Below are 21,992 nucleotides of genomic sequence, written 5' to 3'. Positions count from 1 at the left end.
TTGTTCATGAAACATGCCACTATTAACTTTAATTAACCAAAGGAACGTACAATATTTAATATACACATGTTAAAGGAAATATGAAATGGGAATATTTATGTGGCGTTTTCAACGAGGACTTTTTCGTATCTTCCTGCATCAAGTGAAGGTTATCTGGTCGTAAAACCCTGTTGACCGTGTTTCCTTGCGAATTCGTCCTGTTGCCTTTACTGAATCACTTTATGGGAATGAAAGTTTTACAACCCGGTTTTATTAGTTCTTGCAATGAAATGTAAAAAAATTATTCCCGGATTAAACGACAAATCTATTATATATATGATTAAGAAATAGTTTATGTTAATTTAATGTCGACAGATTTTATTTTTCTTAGAGAATTTCTTCTTTTTATTGAATGGATGAAGTTCGAATCCTGCGACATCTGATAAATGGGCGTGTTTGTTATTTTTTGCTATTTGCCTGTCCACTTTGTGTCAATACTTGAGGACAGGTTGTCCAAATATTTGTTGCGTCGTTGTATGGCATTGTATGTTTTGTCTTTAGACTGTCATAGATCGTTCGCCCAGGGCTGCAGTAAAGGAACCAATATTTTTATTTTAGTAAATATGCAACGAATCTAAAACTTAACATTGATGTCACTTAGTCTTTAGATAATTACTATGTATTTTTTTTATTATGGTGCAGCAATTAAATTTATATTATTTAAATATTCTATAATAAAATACTTAAGTATTTATTTTAAAGACCTTTAAAAGTAAGTAAAAATTTAACTTTTAGTTGAAAATTTAATTTGTCGCTTCCGAAGTAAATGTCATCTCTATAAGAATAAAATGTCCCATTGCTTTGTAAATCAAATGAGTTTAATGCGATTACTTAATAATATGATTCCGCCGTTTATTTCGGCTATGCCGGACGGAAAATGAGAAAATTGACAACAGAATAAAGTGCGAAGATCAGAAAAGTGATATCAGAAAAATTGCTGCAAACATAAACGTTTTTAAGGAGAACGTTTAATAGACTTACAATTTCAAACTTTATTGATATTGGAAATGAGGATAAAGCGCAGTTTTTCTTTTTCACGGTTTTTCCTTTGGTAAATTGCTTCATTCGATAAAAGGGAGTTATTAAAAACAAATATAATAGCCATAATTTTTTATTGATTAATCGGGCGTGCTTAATAAACGGTCTACGTCCAATCTGAATGTGAACTTAGTCGAGGGGAGTTACAATTCTCATTTAATTGCACACTTGACATTTTTAATGGAAATAATAATTTTATTTCTTTTTCCACGTTATTGTTCTGCCGTTGTAAAATATAATTCACTTTAATTTTACGAATTTAATTTAAAACTGGAGATCTTGTTACGAGTCTGAGTTCTATGTAAAATGCATTTTAAAATTTAATTATTGTGAATTATTCAATACAATACGAACGTAAGAACAAGGAATTTAATGTAATTATTAAAATGTTCAAAGAAAATAGTTTTACTCGTCAAATAAATCGATGTTAAGAAGATATGCTAAAGCATTCCGTCACATAATGTACAATCCCGCAATGTTTTTATTTTCTTCGAAAGTTCCCTTTGCAAATCGCTTAAATCCAGATAACATTGTGAGCGCCCGAACTCATCCGACTTCATTTGGAAACTAAGCGCATTAACTCTTCAAGTTGAAATAGTCCAAATTTAAGAATTGTTGAGATTAAGTATGTGACAAAAGCCGCCGTCTGCTCTGCAACTCAATCTCGGCCAGATAAAATAAAAATATCCATGAACAAAAAGCTTACGCCCGACGTTTCTCCGTCTTACGTGACACTGCGTGGTTTTTACCCCGACACTCCTCAATATATATATATATTTTTTTCATTTCGCCGACACGAACTCACTGTTATGCGGGCTGTGTCGGGCGTAATTGAAAGTTGGCGCATTTGACAGATTACAAATAAACGAGCATCGAAATCACATAATAAATGAGCCGCAACATAAATATTTGTCCGAGAATAAATTACATCAACATTTATAATTACGAGTAAATAATCACTAATCACAGCACGTCAATCACTTGATAAAAACGGTGCATTTTTAGTATAGGCAATCGAGGCCTTTATTAAATATCAAGTGTCTCTCATCTGCCAGTGTTGCTATAGATCTGTGCTCTCGCCTCTGCGCCCCGCTCCGTTCTGTTCTGCTCTCGTCTTTGCTTTTGCTTTACACATCACCGCCGTCGGTGTCGGCTTTGACTGTTTTACATAAAGACTTTGCCAATTTCACTGTTCGGCTGCAGTTTATTGCCACCCGAAAAGGGACACGTTTTGTTCCAATTTTATTTCTTTGATTCTTGTCTTATCATGGACCCTTTTTATTACAATGGAAGATTTAATATTCAACGTCATATTTCGGTCGGGCTGAATTCATTTTTGTGTTAACCAAATTGTAGTTAATTTTCTCCGCAGAGCGCTTTTTAACTGCTCATTCGTGATGACAATTATTTAATGGACAATTATAAAATCGTAATTCTTTTTTTTCTGGATAAAATCGTAAAATTTATTTATTGGTGGGCATCAAATAAGGATAACATCCAATATTATAAAGCCTTTTTATGTCACATTTACAGCTTAATCATAAAATATCCATCAAGATTATTTATTACACACCTTTGTAACAATTTTAGATTATAAATTTGAAATGCTACAAAAATAAATTGAACTCCAAGTTATATTTTTTATTGGGATATTTAACTTATCCCAAATATGAAAGTAAAAAATATTTAATATTTATTTTAAAATTAACTAATAAAATCAAATGTTATAATGATAAACTGTGTGATAAATTTAAAATAGAAACCTTATGAATAAAAATCCTACATTGAATTTATTATCTTTCACAATACTTCAATTATTGTCATCCTTAATTAAAAATATCTTATAATAGACATATATGGTAGTGATTACTGTTCTATATTAGCCATCTCTTTTATTTAATGTAAACTGTATAATGTAATAATATTAATTTACTGTTGTTGTTTTATACAGTAGCTGAACTGGATATCAATATAGCTTTAATTTTGAAAGAGATTTTTAATTAATTCTGTGTAATTTAATTTGTTTTCTATAATGTCCTTTTTGTTTTATAATTTTGGCCCATCTCCGTGTCATAGACTTGACCATTTTCCATATTATATTACAAGTCTACATCCCTTTAATCTTCTTGATTAACTGCAATGATGGGCAAGATAAAACACCAATAATTTGGTCTTTTTATCAATCCGACACATTTTTTCTATTTTTGTTTGAGATGGTTTCCATGTTGGAATACATTTATTAAGAGCATCATTCTTTCATCATCTCTCTACATAAATTTGTCTAAAGGGGCTTACGCCAAAAGAATTGAAGCATGTCCATAACATAACTGAACCATCAACATATTTTACTATAGGTGTAACACACTTTTCCTATAATTTTATCCCCGTACGATGTTTAGTATAAGCAAAACAATAATTTTTTTATAAATTAAATTTAGACTTGCCACTAAAAACTACTCGTCAAAATTGTTCTGTGATGCAGTGAATGTGATTCTAAGCAAGTCAAATCAGGACTTTCTCATATTTAGTAGATACTAAATATTCTAACAAGATAACATCTGGTCCCACATGGCGGGGATCACAAAACAGTTTATCCAAGAAACCAATTTAGTGATACTCATTTTCCGCAATATCACCGGATTTAAATCCCATTGAACAGGTTTGGTATGTTATCGGTAGACAGCTCAGATTCTAGCCCATCCTCCGGACAATTTAGCCGATCTTCATTTAAAGTATGTCTAACCGAATATAAGACTGTGTACTAAATGGTGGCGTAGCCACACATTATTAAATAAGTTGAACAATTTTCATTGTAATGTAACCAAATTTGTTGTAATTATTCTGAAAATTTCATTAAAATTGCTCAACAATTCAAGTGTATTTTTTATTAAATATTTATATGTAAGTTGCTATAATTATAGCCATATATGTTATAATATAGAAACCAATACATATTTAATACAATTTTAAATAGCAATAAATTTAAAAAAGTGCGATTATAAATTAAATGTAAAATTCAAATTATAATTCTAACTAATAAAATATGAAATAAATTAAATTATTAAAATAAGAGAGTACTAATAAAAATAGGAGTAAGATACAGCAAAATAAAATAATATATCATAAAAAATAATTTTGTTTTAAAACGTTTATATAATATCAAAAATAAGCTGTTTGATAAAATTTCTCATAATGCTTCCATGCATGAGTTAACGCAACATTCAGGAGAAACAAGTGAATTAAATAATTACCAAAATTAACGGAAATATGCAGCAATAGTGTAAGAGAATGAACGCTTTATTTCTGTGTCTCAAGTACAATCATAACAAAGGAATATTGTTTCTTCAACTGCTAACCAAAATTATGTATGCAATTTTGGTAAGTTAAGTTGTTGTTCTGCTTATTCGTAAGTTAAAATTTATAGCACTGTCTTAAATTATAAATCGCATTTTGCGATTTTCATTCCCTTTGTGTTTGTAACGATTGTTTGAAAAATAGAGATTCTACTTGGAAACAACTAGAGTTTAGTCAAAAAACGAGTTTTGGATCGATGAATTTTAAATACAAATATTTAATATTTACGATATTTATAGATCATAAACCTACAAACCTCTACATAAACTCCATTTTATTTTTTACATTTTCTAGCTTTATTTTTTAATATTGCAATACGAATTGTGAATATTAAATTCATTATTTCGAAATAAATGAAACAAATATTTTTGTAAAAACTGAATAAAAAATAAACAGAATTATAACTAACATGTTGACTACATAATTGCTAAATATTTTTCATGATTTATTATTATTTTTTAATTAATTAATATGATACTGGATTTTATAATTCCCAAAGAGTATTGTTACAAACAACTAGCAGAGTTTACAAACATAATGGTCTAGTTTAATGTTTGGTAATAAATTATATAGAAATTTATTGAAGCCCGACATCAAGTCACAGTTTGAGGAAACTTGAACAAAAGTAGCTGTTGCAAGTTGAGAACGTTCGACCACGCTGAAAATAAGAAACAATACGGGATGTAATAACGTTTGAACAATATTCATAAAGTTTAATAACACATTAGAAGTTCTGTTAATGTTGTCTTATTGTTATTTAGAAGTTTTCTACAAAACGTATCCCGCTACATGCAGTACGAACGTAACCATGCTTTAGGAAGTGACGTTATCCGTTCCACCAGCAGATCCTAATACGATTTTGCTTTCGAAAGGAGAATTGATAGATTTGCTCGGGAGTTTTCCGTTTGTACGTGGAAAACACGCACCTCAGCAACGGTCTCGCCGAACACGTATACGGGAGACACAAACTTTTTGTCCCCAGATATTTTTACTTTATCAGAAGGAGATTGAGTTGCGGTGGGACGGCGGCTTTTGTCGGATAGTTAATCTTTGCCGCGTTGTGGCGACGTGAATGACATAGATTTTGAACATTTTATTTTTCCTGCAGATTTTCCTTCTGTTGGTGCCAGTAATTATTTCATTCATTCTCGAAAGAAGTCTAATTTTATATACGTATATGAGGGTTAAATTAATTACTTTTTAACTGTTTCCAGAGAGGTTTATAGGAAACATCAATGTGACACATGTTGTTGATGTTTTTTATTTTAGTATTTAAAGTCGTAAAAAGTAAAAAGATATACTAATAATGATTTCTAATAGGGCACATTTTTGTTAACGTGAAAATCAAGAATGAACTTTTCAACATTACAATTAAAATTGTCGCCCACCATGTGTGAAAATTAAAAACACAATTAAATGTCCCAAAAACAAATAAAGATGGGAAAATAATTTAAAACAATTTAATTGTAATTTCGCGTAGAATTGAAAAATGCAATAATATTCATTTGACAAAACAATTAATGTCACTTCCGGTACAACCGGATGTGACAGTTCATTGAACATATTTTTGAAATATTGAAACTATTGAATCATTTATGTAAAACTTGGCAGAGTGTAAAACAAATTCATTCATTCATTGTTTATTGTTTATTGCTTATTGTAATTTGTACAGAAACTTTAGAAATGGCATAATGTTAGCAATGAATTAAATTTAAAAATAAAATTTTCATATTTAATAAGCTGTTTCAAGAAATTGATGCACTCCCTTTAATTTTATAAATATTTTTTTTATATTATATTACCTAATTAAATATTTATTGTTTGTATTAACTTTGAAATACCCTCATATATGTTGTTATTTTAAATTCTGGTAAATTAGTGCTTTTAGTTAGTTAAACTATCGCCCCATTTTCTCTATTGTTAATATGCAACGGTAATCCACAAATGCAATTCAAATTTTTATTTTTTATAAACATCAAATTTTGTTAATTTTTATTTATTTTAGAAAAATAATATTTTTTAAGTTTTTTTGTAAATATAACAGTGTAAACATTTATTTTTCAAGTTTCACGAAAATAATAATAATCAATTATTATTGGTGTTCTACGTTAATTTCTGTATAACATATCGTGTGTATAAAATATTTTAAAAAATTCATTTATTAAATATTTCTCAAACTCAATTTAAAATTTAGTTTAAACTACAGTGGATACTGCATAAAGCAGGATCAAACACGGATCAAATTTGCATTTATACGTAGCGAAATGTAAAGAAGTACCGATATTACGTTAACTTGAACTATTAATGGCAGTTTGCAGAGTAATATCATTTAATAAATTGCCAACCGTTTGCTTTCAACAATTTAATATCAATTCTTAATTTTGATCCTGACATAGCTTATTATAATTGCTGATTAAATTATTATCATTTGTCTCTTACATCCTATTATTTTAAAGAACTTTGATGGTGTTCATAAAACATCCACAATATAATAGACACAGATAGTAATATATTATTATGGTTGCCAATGAATTTATTTTCGTTTGTTCAACGTAAACTTTACTTTACTCTAAGTCTATTTCTCAACTTCTATTTACTCACTGCTATATGAAAATGAGTTTTATGCAAATCACATTAGTATTTCTGACGAAATTCAATCGTTGTAAGAGAAATGATTTATGATTCCCATACATAAAACAACATATACTTAGACTTATTCTAATATAAGTGACTTTTTGCAATATCGACCGTTGATAAGCGACACGGAAGTTCGCCTGCGGCAAAAGCTTGTATTTCAAGTGAATATCGCATTAAAATACAATAAAATATGCGAAATGGCAATTAGTAAACTAATAAGGAAGCACGCCACAGTCAAATACCGGAAATCTGTTGAAAATGGAACGACTGGGAATAATTTGAAAGCGGAAATTAATTTTTATCACACAACCGAAAACTTTTTCAATGGGTTATTTAAGCCGGAATTGAACAGATAGGATTAATATTGGGGTGATTTTGGCGGTAAGTTGCTTTAATCAGTTTTTTTTTGTGGTAACGAACCAACACGGATAAACATTTGGTGGTCGGGTTTTTAAATTTTAAAATATTACGCGGCACATTTTTAAAATGAGAACACGCCAAGTAAATAATGGTAGATGCGAGATAAGAACTGTATGTCTTATAAAAGGGGAACGTAAAAAACCAACAACGTGTGAGTTTGTATGATAACGAAGTTGTTAAGTGAGTTGCATTTCGTTCGTCGAACACGCACGCACAATCTCACTGGAGAATTTCTCTTCAATTTTATTAGAGGGTGCAAATCGATTGAAATAGTTCCGTCGTTTAATTGAGTCGCACTGTTTACGTCGCATCTTAAATTGTAACTATTTTGCATTGTAGTTCGGAAGCGGTGACCTATTTATAACGCAAAAGTTATACCAGAAACGGCGAACGAATGTGACGAGAACTCTATAAAGTTTAATATCAAGTGGAAAGTTTGAGTGTTCATATATTACGGTACCGTTCGTAACTTTTGTAAATACACCTGAATTTAATGTTGGTCGCATATGTATGTATTTGGGGCTGCTTTTATTAGATGTCCAAAAGTGGAAACTATTTCATGAATATATTAATATTAATTAGATTTGATTATATTGAAATTGCTTTAATTAACTATTAATCTTTGTCATTGCATATTACGTAATATACTGATGATTGATTGAATCACTGTTATGATATTGTTTGAATTATTCTGGAAAACGTGCAGAATTTCAAATATTCTCTTCGGTACATTTGGGTGCTTTAATATATTCACCTGTTGCAAGAGGGATCGTTTTCAATATATTTTATTTTGCAAGACATATCTCGATTGGCTATCCAAAACTTTTTTATACAGAAACTGTCCTGATTGTGCAAGTTAATAGTCACTTCCATTCCTACTTTCTAATAAATCAAATTTTATTTCCTCGCACTACGGTAATTAAGATTTTAACTATTAAAATAAAACAGTCTTCTTTAGAGTTACTTAGAAAATTCTGGCTTGTTAGAAGTCAAGAAAAGATCAATCAGATATTTGTCGTATTATTCATGAATAAATCGTTTATAATGTAAAATGTTTGACAATGACAAAATTAAATAAAAGTCACTTGGAGAAATATTTGGAATATGTTGTAAAGGAGGTAGAACTTCCCATTTATATTTTGAATCTTCCTTAGAGCTTCTTTTCAGGGCGTCTTTTTTGACTGAAATTTATCTTTGAGTGAGTTTTCATGAACTACATTTTTAAGCAGTAAATAGTTGTTCCAAGAAAGAAATTAACACACTACCTATAATTTTGTAAATAATTTTGTATTGCGTATATAACTTTAAAAAAGAGTGTAAATATTTTTAGAAGTTGTTTAGTTTTTTTATTATTATTATTTTATTATATCCTGTTAAGTTCAAATTTTTATTTTTTATAAATATAAAATTTTGTTAATTTTTAATAAAAAACAACATTTTTTGTAACAATTATAAATAAAGATCTATATTTAAGTAAATATACAAAGACTGCATAAAAATTCCACGTGCGGCCCACCAAATCTTTTAAGTACAGTTTTCTCTAGTTTACCAACTTTAAGAAAATGTCTAAATTTTTCACGAAATTTATTGGATGAAGCCCCTTTTTAATGAGTGATTCATCGCAGATTAATAATTGATCTACTTTCAAATATTTCATTTTGCACAAGATTTTTAAATTCAATAAAGCATGAATTTGCACTTGAATACATCAATTTTAATATATACAGTTCAATACAAAAAAGTTAAATCATAAATCAAAAATGTATACAAACAAATCATGAACCAAAACCTAAATTACTTTTTGCAGCATATAATAATTTGTATTGAATCAATTATAAGGGATAATATAATAAATAAGCCACTAGAAAATAAATTGTATTTTATCATTAACTACAAAAAATCCATAATTTTATGCCCCCTAGCCGCAATTTGGTACATAAATGTTTAAAATTGGCCTGCTATTAATATGAATGAATCTATTTCATCGGGTAAAAACTTTTAGTTACCAAACTTCATGTACTTAATATCTTTTATAGACTGCAAAAACTTTAATATTTATGTAAATTCACACCGATATTTCTCCCTCGGTCGTGCAACCTCACGTGAATCCTGATTAACGGGCAAATAAAAGAAAAATATACCGTCCTGTCGCCGGTGACTTTTTTATTACTTAAATTGCAGATATATTAGAGAATTAAACAACGGAGTCCGATACAATGCGGGGATGTTGCAACGTAAAAATTTATTGTACAAGGGGAGTTCCCCCTTTCTTTCACACTCTCCCCAACCGAATAAATGAATCTGTGATTCAATCTACCCCCGGGCCCCCAGAATTAAACTTTAAATGTGTCTTAATGATTTTTATGTAGTTCTGGAGAGAGTTCGTCGAAAATGGTCACAGTCATTAATCATGCCACATGAGCAAAGTGAATTTGTTTTTGTAATTGGTGCCGCACGTAATCAACAAAATGGGCGTGCGGGACTTATGAACTATTGTACCGATAACCGGTGACGTTTTCAGGTCAAGCTTCGATTTGTAAATGTAGTTCATTTTACGTACGCACTGAATTTTTAAATCGTATAAATAAATAACAGCAAGCGACGGTTTGATTAATTTGCAGTTCTGGATATTGTAATTTTTTTCCGGATTTCTATATTTTATAACTTTATTGAAACTAGTTCGAGATTTATATTAGATTAATGTCTAGCAAACGTTCCTATAATATAAAACAAAATGACCTCACCATACCATATTACCGTCTAACTTAAATAATGTAATTACCGGTGATTAAACAAAACTTCAGCATCGGCAAACGTAACGCTTTATTGATTAGAAAGTGTCAATGAAGTAAAAGGGAACAGTTACAATGTAAGTTGAATTTTGGTATAAATGTTTTCGCCTTCTTTGGAACCGGTTCCGGTCTTTTATTCTATTGTTTTGAGTCTTCTTACGCCTGAGGTGTGAGATGGTCATCTAATGCTTTGAACTGGGAAAAATACTCGATTTCAACATTCTCATGGCGCTGTTCTTTAATTGTATGGTATAATGGCATTTATACTATACAATTAAATATTATATTTATATTATTGTTGTAAATAAATACTAAATTATGTAACCTAGAGCTTTCAACAAGATTTGTCAACTGAGCAACTGGCAATATAAGTAACTTATTAACATAATGACCAAATTTTAGTGATCAAAAGAGTACAGAATATATACAATTCAAATGTATCCAGTACTTGTAAGAATACTGTTTTGAAGGATAAAATAGTATTTTACTAGTAAAAATTTCAATTTTAGAATCCAAAATTTAAATACCAAGATATTTCTAAAATTATACATTAAGAGAAAAATAACTGTATTTTTTTCGGCAGACATTACTTTGTTAAAAATTGTACATTAATGGTCATAATTACAAGACCTTTTTATTTAAGGTGAACTGTTAAAATAATAATTTACATTTTTGTTTTATATAATCTATTCTATAAAATATTACATATATTTTTCTGAATCGAGCTGCACATAAATATTAGTATTTTAATCAATGAAGATTGTTCTCATACTCATATTTCAACGTTTATGAAAAGTATCATTTCAGCAATATATGGAAACAAATTGTTGTTTAACATATCCCTGTACATAAATCACTGAGGACACAATAAACTTTTTGTGTAGTTTTGAACGTGTAGGAAATTTAAAATTTAGACTTGACTCGATTAAAAATTACACATCCAAACAGTTCTAAGTTAAAATTGGACCCATTTCTTTCAGATTTCTATATGATAATTAAATTACATGGTTTTTCGACGAAATTATCCAATTATCGATTTTCGGTGAGTTTCTTGAAGTCAGACAAAAATTTTTATAGCTAATTGGCTTCTCTACATTTTTTAATAATTCAGAAAACAACTGACTTATTTAAAATTGATAAAACTGAATTATATTTTTTTATAGTTTTACTTCAACTAATGATTAAATAATTATAGAAGTCTGTAGGCAAATAATCGATAGAGTACATAGAGCAATGAAGGCTATAAAGTAAAGCAATTTTTTAAATATTAAAATTAGATTAAGTTGCATTGTAGACACGACACTAACAGAAAAATTAATAAACACCTTTTATTTTTAACATTAACACTTTATTAAATTGGTATAATTATAACCACTCTTGTATATTGTTCAAAAATATTAAATATATTACACATATCAATCTTTTTACCTGATTATTAATAATAATAATAATAATAATATACTGCCTTTAGAACGTATAAAGATAATTTTATAAAATTTGGTATTCGAGTAGGTATATATTAAAAGCACCAATGAAAGTCTCAATCAAACAGGGTTTCTGTTTATTTTATTAATCAATTATTATTTTAAAATAGGTTAATATTTTTTTGGAAAAACAAATTTTAACACACAAAATAATTATTAACTATAATAATTTTAATTTTCAATCGAATTAAATCAAAATTATGTAATTAATTGTACTGTTTAGACAATAAATAAATATGAAAATGAATATATTCTTTTCTTGGGCTAAAACATATATACTGGCGAATGCGCCAGTTGGGAGATTAAATGCTAAATTAGATAAAATAGTTTCTGAATACATTTCTTCTCAAATTTAAATACAGTAATTTAAATTTTGCGAGTTCCGCAATGTAAACTTAGAACTCATCGTTTTCATTAAAACATGGTCGACATCGACGATGTAAAATTCAGAAACAGGATTACCTCAAAGAGGCACTGCCATTATGGAAATGTGCTCAGATGTAAAGGGTTCCAAAGTCGGATCGGCTAAATGGTACAAAGGAAGCAAACACGATTAGCAATATCAGTAAGTATCAGTAATATTCGGGCATTGAGCGCGATCACGAAACCAGGGCGTTGAATATAGACAGCCGACCATTAGTACTTCCGTTTGATTGCGGTTGGTGTGTGAATGATCGGATATGTGCCGATCATGTGACAGGGCTTCTCATACACTGATGGCGCATCCGCTTATGTGTAGCCGACGAATCGATTCGATTCTTAGCAATTTCACGCCTTTAGGAGCCGCAACATTCACCAGCCACCCGAATATTTCACTGGCCCGTTTATTTCGGGGCATTTCCCAATGTATGGACTTATTGACTGTGCCGATGCCCATTCGATATGGTGTTAACTGCGGCTTCTTATTGCCCCTTCTGATATATCTGAATGCCATCGTTATTGACCTCGCGCACGGCTAATTGCATTCGCTCCTTCGTTAATATGAATTCCGTGTAGCTCGATCAATATTTCCACACGTTTTTTAACGGTGACCATTAACAGTAATCACCAAGAATTTTTATTTTAACACGCGGAGTAAAAAAAGCATTTTTCACAGCTAATTATCTACCGTCGGTTTTTGTTCGATGATTCACTTTGTTTAGGTAGGGTTCGCCCCGGAGATAAGATTTGTTAAAGTAATTAATGTTTAGAGCAGTTGAATACCTTAGGCGAATCGTTGGCCCAGCAGAACGTGACAATGACAAATACGTGCACCATCAGCATTGCAGCCCAAAGTGTTTCATTGTCGCGTCTGGTATTCGGCGCTATCCGCCCTTCTGAATTCTATGTACGTGGTCACCGAAGATGACAATCATATTAGTCTTAGGGAACGTCAAATTAATTTTTAATCCGAAACAGTTTGTCGATGTTTGACAAATTACCAAATAACAGAACAGTTGACATCAAAAAAACTTTTTCACTGTCTGTACGTCCCCGAAATAAATTATTTATTTCCACAAAGAACTTTCTTTTCTCGTTCTTTGCCGCACATAAAACCAATAATATTTTTTGTGTATCTTGCCTCCTTTATTCAACTTGCTTTTGTACAATAATAGAGAGATTTGTGTGATGTTTCACAGATTTCCCTACTAGAAACTTTCTGAGAACTTTGAAGTCGATCCTACAGAGAGCCTTCTTTAACGTAGTTTATCGCAACTTTTATTTTACAAAAAAATATTATAAAATTGTCCCCGCATAAGCAATCCAAAATCATTTACAGGACACAGTGGCAGACAAGTTCAATTATGGTAACAGTCTGATAAATCTCAATAAAAAACTACTCGCCGAACGTCAATGATGAACCAATTAAGTGAATGGCCGTCGGATTGTCTTGAGCAATATTAAATTGATCGAAACAGATAGCGGGAAAGTGGAGTCACAGCGCAATTATCTGTTTGCACAATGGCCACCCTTAAGAGATATAGGTCGGTCGCCGATTTAGTTGATCGTTACTTCTCGCGATTGGGTTTCGAAGCACGCCGGCAGGTGTTAAGGGTGACTCACACTGCGAGTAGCCGAAAGAATATAGAAACTAAGTGTTGCCATGGAGACCCATCTCGTCTAATCAGTCCCGAGTACCTCTGGAGAAAAATACACGACGCTTTTTCAAAGTCGCGGCGAAGGCGTGCAAAAGTCTTACACTTAATAATGTCGCCCGGAGGATTACGGCCCCAATAATATTTCCGTCTGAACTGCTAATCATAACCTTTTTCGGGAAGAGAAATGTGCATCCGACGCGAAGTGGACACCGAGAAACATGGGGAATGAAATGGCAATTAAGAGCAAGAACTTGTACATTTTATTTGAGGCGACCGCAACAGTAAATCTGGGGGCCCGATACAAGACGGAAATCGATGGCACATAAAACGCAAAGTAAGATTAAGTATATGTGAATTTGTTATCGATGCAATTTGCTTTACTGCTCGACAGATTACAGCCGAAACGCGAACGAGATACCCTTAAGCGACGTTATGTGCATTTAGAACATTTAAATACATCACATGAATTAGATTCGAACATTTTAAACGTTACAAGCAGTTAGATCTCAATTGCAGCAATTAGACTGCAGCTGAATAATGTTAATCTTGTCGCACTCTGAAACTTTGATCTGAAGCGGCCTGAGAGAAAAAAATATATATAAACGTGTTATACGATTCGGAGTTCGATAAATCGGTTTCAATTATCGGATGAAATTGTTTTTCGGAAATATATATGGGATTGGAAAATTCAATTATTGGACTTCCTTGATAAACATGTTCTGGTTTCAAGATCAATTACGTCGTGGTCATTGTGTTCCTGTAAATGTAATTTGCCCGAACAGAGTAAGTCTTGTTTTTATAAACAAACATAAACAAACATTACAAATATTGTTATGATTTTTTTCCTACATCCTTTGAGAAATAAAGGATGAGGTAATTTAATTTAATATTTTACTGGATTATTTTGAGGTTTTTGTCAACATGCTAATATATTTTTTGTCTTCAATTAAAATTTTTAATTTGGTACCAGTCCAAATAATACTCTTTAGCTTTTAATGCTTAATTTTATTTTTGCGACTACAGTTTGCTACAACTTTCATTTTTCTTCTAATTAAATTTTATTTGAAGATAAACCAGACACAATGAATTAGGTATCAATATTTATAATATAAACACTTTTGAGATAACTATTTTGTACGCGTTATTTACACACTACATTACATTTTAATGTTACAAAAAACTTTTTTTTAATATCTGTAGAAAAACTAAGATAATTGAATTTTTTTATAAAATGCTTCATTATAGACTTGTTTAATTTGTGACTATCAATGTTTATCGGTCGTCTTTACCATGCTGTGTCATGAACACGGTACTCTTGGAAGACACATTGTACAAATAAGACTTCTCAATCGAGGTGAAGTTGTTAGGGCCTTCCCACATTTGCAAGGAGGTCGATCGCAGTGGTTCATGGCAAATTTGGTCCAAACAACTAAGCTGGTTATTCACAGATTGTGGTATCAAAGCAGAGAAATCAGATACTGATTATTCCTATAGAAGATCGACATTTGGACACAGATGCCACTTCAAGAGCGAACAAGAACAGTTCGTCAGTTAGAAAACCTTCACTTGTCAACTCGAACCGTACATAACAGACTTCATGTAGCCAACTTACATTCAAGACGTGTGCTGTTGTTCCTGAATTAACTAAAGCACACAGGAAAATGAATGAATTAACTGGATTATAAACCAATGGAGTTAGGTTCTCTTTATAGACGAATCCAGGTCCAGTCTATAGCCTGGAGGATCTGTAATGGTATGGGGCGGTATAAATTCAAACCGACGTACAGTCCTTCACGTTTTGATGAAGGATTCCCCGACAGGCAGGCGATATATTGACAATATTCTGCAACATATTGTAAACTGCATATCAGTATGGATTACTATGAACCAACTTTCACATTACAACAAAATAATGCTAAATCCCATACTGTCAGAGTTGTTCAAAATTTCTTTGATAATTTGAAGGTTGAGTGGCCAGCGAATAGTTCCGATATGAATCCAATAGAACATCTTGGGAACATTCTGGGGCGACACATAAGAAATTTAAATCCCGCAAATAACCTCCAAGAATTAGCTCAACAGCTTCAGAGAGAATGAAACAATGTGCCTCAAAATTTGATCCGCCGGTTGATACAATCAATGCCTTAACGTTGTGCCGAACTTGGAAGAAGTAGAGGAAGACATATTCATTATTAAATCTAGAAATATTTTTAATTTTTTGACATTTTAAAGTGTTATATTAATTTGAATATTAGCGCATATTTTCATTTTTGATATTCCCTTGTTTACTAACATTTAAACTAAATATTTTAAATTTTCAAATATGTATTAATTATTGTTTTTCTCTAATTGGAATTGAAATTTAATTTTTAGTATAAAATAATTTTTAGGTGTAGATGATTTTTATAATAGCTAATAAAAGAATGTAGTATTTAATGTTGCTGTATTTTATTAAGAGTCAAATTATTGAAATTTATTTTGTTGAACTAATAGTTTAATTTAATTAATTTTGATGACATTTTTGATACTGAATATTTAATTAGATTCATTTGGCTTCTTTTACAGTTATTAAATGACGTGTACATTGTAGTTAGTATTTATGACTTTTATTCCCTAAAATTTGAAAGATTCGAGAATTGGACAGTTAAAAGTGAAGTAGTAATTTGAAAGTAAAAGTGTTTCATTTGGCTTGAGAATCCATAAATAACAGAGAAAAATCTTTTTTGTTTAATAGATGAATTTACTTCAGATACAGTTTCAAATATGAATCAAGCATGACATTGACTTGGACATTTGGCGTTAACGTACGAACAAATATAATATTAAGTCGTCTAGAGAATTATTCTAGATAACAACCGTGGTTCAAAGCTATTAATTAAGAAAATCGAAGTTCTCAATTAGTGATAAGAGCGTCGAAGAAACAAATACGACAAAGCTAAAATTAATTCAAATCGGATTGATATCGGCGGGCTTTAACTCCAGCAAATCGGTGTTTAACCTTACGACAGGTGTATTCAAGACAACTGACAGATAATGCCACATTAACATCCAACGGTAATTACTCCTCGTCTGATTTAATTAGTCGCAATTAACCGCAGAACACTATGTAGATGCGCGGGAAATCTTATACTTATGGGAATGTCTGTCGCGGACAGGCTTCTTATCAGTCTCGGAGGAATGCCATTATGGCCTAGTAACCTTATGTTAATTGTAATTTCACACTCTATTTAAATGCCAGCTAGTGCTCCAATTAAATTTCTTTTGTGCTGCACAAGCACGAGCTCCGCAGCATTTTAAACTAACCGCAGTTCATCCCTGCTTTTTTGCTTGGCGCAATAAAATTTTTCACTTTTATTATTCTACGCCGAATTAAAGCTAATTTAACCTGAATTACTTTATGTTAATAAATGGCCGTTCTTAAAACGGAGGGAAGTACATGCGCCAAATGTTAATGGCATCTGCAGGTAATAATTTCGAGGCAATGCAATTTTTTAACGTTCAACCACCTGAGGAGAAACTCGCTGATGCCTTTCACGAATCTTAAGCAAACGAAAATCGGAATAACTCCTTTTGATTTAACATTCTTTAGAATAACTTGAAAATTATGACAAGCTTCGGTTAATAGAAATATTTCTTAAAATAAAACAAAACCGTTTCAAAAATGTATAATTTAATATCTTTATATCTTATATAAAGAAAAATTAGTATATCTCAAATGTGCTTTTAAGTAATCGAAATAGTCGATTTGAAAAAAAAAATTAATAAAAGTCCAACAGAAAACGAGATAAAAATGTGTGGATAAGGATGAAATACTCTGTATATAAATTAAACGATATTTATAGTGCTTCAATTGACATACTTGAATTCATATAAGAAATTTAAACTTAAATTGGAACGTATTTAAACTAGTTTAATTTGAAATTCAAAGATTATTCTCTTTACATCGATTGATGGTTTTAACTTTTAACTTCGGTGCGACAGATGACAAAAGCCCACAGGACGATTGTCCAGGGTTCGACCAAAGGAAACGGCTCTTGTAAGGATATGTGTCCGACACAAAGATATTGGATGCTTCCGCTGTATAGACGACTGGAGGTGTTTTCAATAGACTTTTGCCTTTGACTGAGGTTTATACTCTCTACTTTATCTCTCAATCTTCTAATATATTATAGTACATTTGAATAAATGTCCAATTACTTTAAATAGTACGTAAAAATACATTTATATGCACTAAAAAAAACTTAGATACAACAGATAAAAAGCATAAAGAGCCCTGGGGTTGAAGGATAAAAACCCGTCCGGAGGGTATATTTAAATTATAATTCGTCATTAGTATTTTTTTATGTAAAAAAGGGAAATTAAAACAAATTTGTCGCGCATAAATTTTTCAATTTAATTATGTTCTGTAAGACCTGAGATAAATGTCAAACCCTCGTCAACACCAGGCACGCTAACCTTCTCTTCTGAAAACAGGCATCAATTAACACCTACGTCTAACAGAATTGCTGTTGATTAGTATTAGAGATATATTTTTTAGCGTTATCGCAAATTACTTTTAGATTAGCGAAAAATGTATAAAATTATAAGCAAAATATTTTATAAAAATGAAGGTGTTAAATATAAAACATAAAGTATTTGGACAAATTCAATGTGTGGACATTAAATTCCATCAAAACTACATTAGTTTTTTAGATAAAATATGTGCGACAATAGAATGTTTATGATACATAAAATAAAATCATATATTAAAAAATAATACACATACGTATATTGCCATAAAACAATATATTAAATACTTTCTGGCAACACTTTTTACTTTCTTCTGAATGTGTTAAAAATCAATAAATTTATGAACTTAGAGAATACAATTTATTCGCACCATTCTTTCATGCAATTTTATAGTTATAATTGCTAAAATATACACTACTTGTGTAAGTTAAAGTTTATTTTATGTAGCAATCAATATTAATTTTACATTCAAGCAAAGGATAATATCTTAAATTTTTTGTTTTCTGGTATAATTTAGTTGATAACATTTACGAGGCCTTTACTCAATTTATACCTAATTTATACGTCTGGTCCAGATGATATATTTTACTCTCCATCATATAACCGTTGCTACAAATGTCCGTAATACTTCATATAAAGCTGATATGTTTTTATTAACTATATAGAGGGTATAAAACATAAAAAGACGTCTAGACCAAACACGACCTTTGTACTAAATAGCGACAATTAAACTAAAATTTTTGTAATTGCGTGCGTACTACGAACTGGGAGGAAACAAATACATTATCTTCAGCATTGTTCCTCTTAATGATAATTTATATGAATCGGATCACTCAGATTTTTTGCCACTTCTGTGTATCGTACATAACAATAGAAGATTGAACGACCGTAAATCCAGACAATCCAGGTATGATTATCTCAATTATCCTAACAATTGACTTTATCTCAATAATAATGATTGATGCCGAGTCCATTCGATTCGTTTCGCTAATAATACCATTGTATTGGAACTGCGAATGATGATGCGGCATCAACATATCGCAAATTTAAACTCTTTTAATTAATGTACTAATGAGATTCGGCCAAAGCTACTTTGTACGTTTTGAATGGTCTCATTCCGATAAATCTCCGTCCAATCAATGGTTAACTGTTAATTTGAGGATTTATAAACATTGTTCGAGGGACTAATACCCACTCATTATTTTCATATTATTGAGCATTCTCGAACAGAAATCGTTTAAAAACAAAAGCAAACTTGTGATTTGCATTTGGGTGAATATTATTTTAGTTTTAATGACACAAAACAAAAATAACTTGCGTATAAACAGAACGACAACTGCAGATATCGCAAAACCTTACGAACAAAGAAAGCAATCACATAGTTTTCAGAAAAATACAATATTATATTTCAGTTTAACAAATAAATAAAAGGGACACGACAATAAATTCAATAGAAAAGCGAAGATTGATTTATACTTTTTGTATGTTGGCAATGCGCCACCGGTTCTTGTTTTCTGTATGAACAAATTCGCGGTGGTGTCCGGGGACTTGCTGTAAAGTTATGAAGCTACGAGATTATTAACAATGGCTTTGATTTGTAACTCTCGATAAGAAACTGTATAATTTCAATTTAAATGGATAAATTAAATTAGGAAATTTATTGGTTAGTCGTCGATAAAGTTTCTGTATTTGAAATTTTCAGTGGAATTCGCTGTCACGTTTTTTTTTACATTTCTACTCAGAACTTAAAATTGCTTTCTACATAATTAAATTATAAGTAATTACAACTGATTTTATATTTAAGAAAAGCTTTGATAATTTAGGTCTCTTTGGAAATTGCGGTGCTCATTTAGCTTGGACACAAGAAGATCTTAAGTGGGGTCCTGATGATTGGAGCCCTATTCTTTTTTCCCGTCAGGAGAGAATCTGGAAGCCAAGCACGGCTTCAACTTGCTCGTGTGTTGGTCAATTTTGGAGGAGGTCCATTGATGTTTTGGGGAGAATTAATATTGGCAGAAGAAGCGACTTCTTTTTTATGCCAAGCACATTGAATGTAGTTCGAAATCGCGACAAGCTAGTTTTAGCCATTGTATTACTCTATTAAACCATTATGAGCCCATATACCATTTTTCAGCTCAATAACTCTAAGCCATATACTGCGAGGATTGTTCGAACAGCATTCAAAAAGAATAACATATGCGTTTTATCTTTTTCAGCAAAGTATCCAGACTTTAACCCAATAGAAAAAAGTATGGGATGCTGTGAAAAGAAGAATTTCGAATCGCCAAAACCCTTAAGTAGACGGCTAGCAGCTAATTTTGGCGGTATAGGTGGTGCGGCGAAATCTGGACCAAAACCTACTACCAAAACAAAGGAACTCCATCTGGATATTAGTTTTCAATAAAAAAAAATAGTAAAAATAACTTGTTCTTATTAATTCATTATATTTTCACATTAGTTTTTTTTTGGTTTTATTACAATAATTTAAAAATATTTAGGACTTTTCTAGATACTTTAACTGTGTTTATTTTTTTTATATTAATCATTTTTTCTAATTATTATTTAATTATTGTTGCAAATATTTTATTTATATTTATGAATTTAAATATTCGTGATGTTTTTTTTTAATTATCTAAGAATATTCGGTGTTAAATAAATAATTATATACAGTGTTGGCCATAATTATGGTATGTAAGAAACATTATAATTCAGCGTCACCAAACTGAAAGAAACAAGAGGAGACGATTAAAAGGTTACGGTTAAGTAAGTCAAAAAAATTTAGAAAAACTAGCCACTGGTTGCTTCGAAAATAAAAGAAAATAGATAACTGGATAATTCGAATGTCAAAAAACGATCCAATCTTTTCGGCAACTAAAGTAAAGTCAACTTAAAGGAAATTTGACTAGCTGAAATTAATTCAAATATTCTGAGAAGATAGTTAGTGAATGGGGGTTCATTTGACTCCAGATTGACAATCACATTCACTGAACGATGGACCAGAAGAGACCCGTAATTTAGGTGACAATTCTTAATTTAATTTATAAAATAATGATGGTTCTGCTTATGTTAAATATCGATGTTTTGTCTTGCACTTTTCTATCTTCAGACATCTACCCTATTAAATTTGAAATAATTATAATTTTCAATTATTTGTGGTTGTGTGAAATGTTTGTGTGAGTTTATGGCTAAATTTAGACGTCAAATTTTATTTTAATGATAACGTTCTCAAAAACAATTGAAACATTTAACGAAAAGTAACAGTGAACAATAAACAATAAATTACGAACAGTTAAACAAACAATTAAATAATAGCCTTGAATTTTAGTATAAATTTCAATTACACCTTGATAATTTTAAGTACTATTTTCATCATGGATTTGTTTAAAGGAAAATTTTGTTTGTGTGCCATATTTTTATGTTCTCTGATAAATTTCGGTAAGACTACTATATTTTATATATATGTAGAAAACTATAACACTATTTTTAGGAAACATGGAGAAATCTGAAAGAGGTAGGACTTTTGCATAAGTTAGAAATGGTATAATTTGGGTTATGATAATAATTACACCAATTATAACAATAAATATAAATAAGATATCAGACTGTGATTGTGCACTTACTTTGTTATTGATCTTTAAAAT

This window comes from Aethina tumida, chromosome 3, assembly GCF_024364675.1.
Source record: "Aethina tumida isolate Nest 87 chromosome 3, icAetTumi1.1, whole genome shotgun sequence".
NCBI classification, from domain to species: domain Eukaryota; kingdom Metazoa; phylum Arthropoda; class Insecta; order Coleoptera; family Nitidulidae; genus Aethina; species Aethina tumida.
This window is presented reverse-complemented; position numbering follows the sequence as displayed.